At 43.4% G+C, this 6,000-nt stretch overlaps 1 protein-coding gene across 4 annotated transcripts in view; it reads left to right on the top strand.

Moving 5' to 3' along the window:
• Positions 1-833: 833 nt before the first annotated feature.
• LOC123997378 (rab GTPase-activating protein 1-like) overlaps positions 834-6,000 on the top strand; it is a 173,795-nt gene continuing 168,628 nt past the window's right edge. For all 4 annotated transcript variants that reach the window (XM_046301540.1, XM_046301539.1, XM_046301541.1 and 1 more), the window contains exon 1: positions 834-931. The gene's annotated coding sequence lies outside the window, so the exon portion shown is untranslated. The remainder of the gene's footprint in view (positions 932-6,000) is intronic.

Genomic DNA, 6,000 nt, shown 5'->3' with positions numbered 1-6,000 from the left:
TTATTTATCATCACTCATCAATATTAGAATTAGAATTCCTAAAACCGGGTCTCAAACATGGATTACACTTGAGGGCCATGTGATTTCCACAGAGTTGGGTATGGCTGCCTTTTCCTGTTACACTCCTTGCCTATGGAATAGCCTGCAGACTAAACTTAAACTTGAGACTCTTGTCCCCCTTGCCCATTTAAAATGTTTATTGGAGGATTTTTTATTTTTGTACTGCTTGTAACTGTTTCGGGTAATGCAAGTTCTTGTGCTGTTAGGGGAATAACCTGTGTGTAAATGTAATAATCTGCTGTTGCATTTTTTTGTGTTATCTGTGATAGTTTAGTTTCTTAATCATTGCTCCTAAACTGTATGTGTAAACATGTACACGCAGGGCCCAGCTGTGAAAGAGACCTCGGTCTCAGTCTGTGTTCCTTGTTGAAATAAAGGTCTAATAATAATACACCCAATGGACTGACTGGAAAGGTGATCCCTGCAATAAAAGCTAAGACGCTAATATGTGTGTAAACTCACAGTTGTGCTATGCGAGTGTCACTGAGTAGGCTGATACACCATTTAATGGGTGCAACAGCCATAGGTTAGGCTGTTCAGTGCATATACTGTAAGTGTGCCCACAATACAATTCTAAAGTCTAAAACATCCACTGTGCGATTTCAACAGATTTTGACTTGTATTGTGTCAAATGAACTAATTATTAAGTTTAATTTATGTAACATTCCGACGTTGTTTAGCATTACGCAGTCCAAATATGGCATGATTCCACTATTCGTATCTGTTTGAATCACTTTCAAATGTGGACTTTTATTTTTAAGGCAAATCGCTAATCCTTATCGTAGCTAGCGTCACACAGGTGTGCCTCACAGTGCTGGTCTTGCTGCTGCAACTTGACAGCTACTCCTCCGGAGGCGGTCACTCTAAACAAGTAAGTTTATCTACCTTCTGAAGACATTTAGCTTCGACAATTACGTGTGATGAAAATGGCAATATGATATTCTTACTGACATTTTAGTTGTGACTTTGTTTTTACTTTATTTCTTGCGCGAGTATTCACCACTTAAATTTGGTGGGTGAGCTGTTTTGAGTCATTCGCAGGCTAGCTAGCGTTAGCCAAACCATTAGCATGGCTAGCTAGTTCTTTATACCTCATTGGCTAGCACAGATAGCCAGCAGGCACGTCCTGTTGCCCAGTATGTGTGCTTTCATAAATGACGCTAGCGTTATGTTGTGACTGCCTTGATTTTACATTCACGTTGCATTATATCTTAAGTGTTAAACTGTAATTTTCGCTAATATCAAAATGTAACGTCGCTAGCTTGTAACCTCACACTTATGGCATGCTTTAATACGAAGTACTTGCTAGCTTAATGGCTAGTTTATTAGTTGAGAGGCTATCTAACTTAGTATAGACGCTAACGTTAGCTTGAGCTCCTATTGATGGTGTCTTATTCCCGGGGCGTTTGTTTAGGTCCCCCACGCTTGCTCAAAACGTTGACATGCATCGCTTAAGGTACGGGTTTGGAAACACAAGTAACGTAAATAGCTATCTTTTAAAATCTTCGAGAAATCACAAAAGGTTACTTAAATTACTACACCTTTTATAGGGTTAGTGTTCCCACACTGCCATATCTTCATGTTACTACAGCCCTTGTTTACAGGAGACCGAGCTGACCACCTGTGTTATCTATATGTGTCGAATACTCATACTAAGCTAACCGTACTATTTGTGATTGGGTATATAGTATGGATATAGTTAGTATGCCGAAAGTTCCCGGATGTCGTACTACATTCGTCAAAATACAAAGTATACAAGCAGTGGACACTATTTCTGTGCTTTTAGGGCCCATAATGCAATTCTTCAGAAAATAGGCGTGGCTTCACATCGTTTTCAGATTTGAAGAAATTCAGGAAAATATGCAGCCCAACGACAGTGAATAAGTAATTTATTGCTTTATCTAATTATGACAAATGTTTAAAAAAAAATGTTTTGCAATGTAATGACTTTTCAAATAAGTTACCTTACGCATTATGTTGGCTGACAATTTCTTAGCTACGCCCGTGTAGTAACTTAAACTCACCCCATTCCGTACAAATGTGCGCAACCGTAACATTCAAATGAGGCTACAAAGAAAACTAATGGGACTGTGTTGACTTCAATATCGGGAGTGTGAACTAGGTTTCTATTCAAGCGTTGATTGACATGGTAATGGCTCTATAAGTTGAAAAAACGGACCCTCCGTTACATCTAGACTTATCATGTCATAATGTACAGCACGCATAAAGCAACTATTTCTGTCTTACAATCTCTTTCCACCAGGTGTAGCACTTCTCTCATCCTTTAAAAACAAGAAAGGGACAGTAAGCGGGGATACCTAGTCATTTTTGCGTCATCATTGCATGCGATCATCATTCTCAAAGCCTCTGTTTACTTCCTATGATCACTTTAGCACCGCCTTAAAAACCCGATTCAAAATCGATACAAACCTTCAAATAGGTATGTAATGACACATTATATAAACTCTTTATAGTGTTTTATTTACATTTTAGAGGCGATAAGGTAATAAATTGGACAGATTGAGTGGAAAAAACCACATTTCCCACACTACATCTCTCCTTCTTACTATGACTCATTAGTTTTGTTTCCTCACCCGCCATTTTTTAAAAGACCCGACGGGGTTCCTTGCCTGCTTGAATTATGCAGTAACGGGCAGTGTTTAGGTCATGTAATTGATTCTGTTGGAAAGGGAAGAAATTGTGCTTTACAATGGTATTGACGTTACAGTTGATCTGGAAGTATTACGTTTTTGTATCGCTAAAATAAGGGCAATTGTATTCCCGTCATTCTTAGTTGAACTAAGTGGTATAGTCTTGCGTTCTCAATGGACATTCAGGTGTGTTTGTAAATTCACACGGGTTATCTACTGCGATTTCAGAGCACTCGTCTGAGAGTAGGTGTGCCAGAGCACAGAATAACTGATGTATTTATAAACACTCAACACCAGTTGAATATGGCTGGTGTCTGTAAAACGTCGGCAAAAAAACGTCATTAAATTGTTGCCAGCAGCACAATTACGGTCACCAACACTCTGCCCCGCCCCCCTTTCGGAAAAGCTGACCACGACTCCATTTTGCTGATCCCTGCCTACAGGCAGAAATTAAAACAAGAGGCTCCCACGCTGAGGTCTGTCCAACGCTGGTCAGACCAAGCTGACTCTACACTCCAAGACTGCTTCCATCACGTGGACTGGGACATGTTTCGTATTGCGTCAGATGGGAATATTGACGAATACGCTGATTCGGTGTGCGAGTTCATTAGAACGTGCGTCGAAGATGTCGTTCCCATAGCAACGATAAAAACATTCCCTAACAAGAAACCGTGGATTGATGGCAGCATTCGCGTGAAACTGAAAGCGCGAACCACTGCTTTTAATCAGGGCAAGGTGTCTGGCAACATGACTGAATACAAACAGTGCAGCTATTCCCTCCGCAAGGCTATTAAACAAGCTAAGCGTCAGTACAGAGACAAAGTGGAATCTCAATTCAATGGCTCAGACACAAGAGGCATGTGGCAGGGTCTACAGTCAATCACGGACTACAAGATGAAATCCAGCCCAGTCACGGACCAGGATGTCTTGCTCCCAGGCAGACTAAATAACTTTTTGCCCGCTTTGAGGACAATACAGTGCCACTGACACGGCCTGCAACGGAAACATGCGGTCTCTCCTTCACTGCAGCCGAGGTGAGTAAGACATTTAAACGTGTTAACCCTCGCAAGGCTGCAGGCCCAGACGGCATCCCCAGCCGCGCCCTCAGAGCATGCGCAGACCAGCTGGCCGGTGTGTTTACGGACATATTCAATCAATCCCTATACCAGTCTGCTGTTCCCACATGCTTCAAGAGGGCCACCATTGTTCCTGTTCCCAAGAAAGCTAAGGTAACTGAGCTAAACGACTACCGCCCCGTAGCACTCACTTCCGTCATCATGAAGTGCTTTGAGAGACTAGTCAAGGACCATATCACCTCCACCCTACCTGACATCCTAGACCCACTCCAATTTGCTTACCGCCCAAATAGGTCCACAGACGATGCAATCTCAACCACACTGCACACTGCCCTAACCCACCTGGACAAGAGGAATACCTATGTGAGAATGCTGTTCATCGACTACAGCTCGGCATTCAACACCATAGTACCCTCCAAGCTCGTTATCAAGCTCGAGACCCTGGGTCTCGACCCCGCCCTGTGCAACTGGGTACTGGACTTCCTGACGGGCCGCCCCCAGGTGGTGAGGGTAGGCAACAACATCTCCTCCCCGCTGATCCTCAACACGGGGCCCCACAAGGGTGCGTTCTGAGCCCTCTCCTGTACTCCCTGTTCACCCACGACTGCGTGGCCACGCACGCTCCAACTCAATCATCAAGTTTGCGGACGACACAACAGTGGTAGGCTTGATTACCAACAACGACGAGACGGCCTACAGGGAGGAGGTGAGGGCCCTCGGAGTGTGGTGTCAGGAAAATAACCTCACACTCAACGTCAACAAAACTAAGGAGATGATTGTGGACTTCAGGAAACAGCAGAGGGAACACCCCCTATCCACATCGATGGAACAGTAGTGGAGAGGGTAGCTAGTTTTAAGTTCCTCGGCATACACATCACAGACAAACTGAATTGGTCCACTCACACTGACAGCGTCGTGAAGAAGGCGCAGCAGCGCCTATTCAACCTCAGGAGGCTGAAGAAATTCGGCTTGTCACCAAAAGCACTCACAAACTTCTACAGATGCACAATCGAGAGCATCCTGGCGGGCTGTATCACCGCCTGGTACGGCAACTGCTCCGCCCTCAACCGTAAGGCTCTCCAGAGGGTAGTGAGGACTGCACAACGCATCACCGGGGGCAAACTACCTGCCCTCCAGGACACCTACACCACCCATTGTTACAGGAAGGCCATAAAGATCATCAAGGACATCAACCACCTGAACCACTGCCTGTTCACCCCGCTATCATCCAGAAGGCGAGGTCAGTACAGGGGCATTCAAAGCTGGGACCGAGAGACTGAAAAACAGCTTCTATCTCAAGGCCATCAGACTGTTAAACAGCCAACACTAACATTGAGTGGCTGCTGCCAACACACTGTCATTGACACTGACCCAACTCCAACCATTTTAATAATGGGAATTGATGGGAAATGATGTAAATATATCACTAGCCACTTTAAACAATGCTACCTTATATAATGTTACTTACCCTACATTATTCATCTCATATGCATATGTATATACTGTACTCTACATCATCGACTGCATCCTTATGTAACACATGTATCACTAGCCACTTTAACTATGCCACTTTGTTTACTTTGTCTACACACTCATCTCATATGTATATACTGTACTCGATACCATCTACTGTATGCTGCTCTGTACCATCACTCATTCATATATCCTTATGTACATGTTCCTTATCCCCTTACACTGTGTATAAGACAGTAGTTTTGGAATTGTTAGTTAGATTACTTGTTGGTTATCACTGCATTGTCGGAACTAGAAGCACAAGCATTTCGCTACACTCGCATTAACATCTGCTAACCATGTGTATGTGACAAATAAAACTGGATTTGATTTGAAAACAGCCTAACCAGCTCTGCTATGGTGAGTAAAATGGTCAGAGTGAGGTGTTCTCTCATTTGTGTCTGGAAGTTTAGTAAACCCACGTAAACTCATACATCGCCTTGGTCCGTACAATTGCCCTTATTTTAGCACCCCGAAACGTAATAATGTCAATACCATTGTAAAGCACAATTTCTCCCCTTTCCAACAGAATCAATTATATGACCCAAACGCTGCTATAATGTGTCATTACATACCTATTTGAAGGTTTGTGTCGAATTTGAATATTTTTTTTTTAGTTAGCCAGTTGGCTTGTGACTGCCTGGCAGTGTGCGCTCTGAATGCTCCGAGAGCGAAACGGTCTGAAATTACAAACGAACAAT

This window comes from Oncorhynchus gorbuscha, linkage group LG15, assembly GCF_021184085.1.
Source record: "Oncorhynchus gorbuscha isolate QuinsamMale2020 ecotype Even-year linkage group LG15, OgorEven_v1.0, whole genome shotgun sequence".
In the NCBI taxonomy this organism is placed as follows: Eukaryota; Metazoa; Chordata; class Actinopteri; order Salmoniformes; family Salmonidae; genus Oncorhynchus; species Oncorhynchus gorbuscha.
Note: the sequence above shows the minus strand (reverse complement) of the source record. Positions and strands in the feature narration are given on the sequence as shown.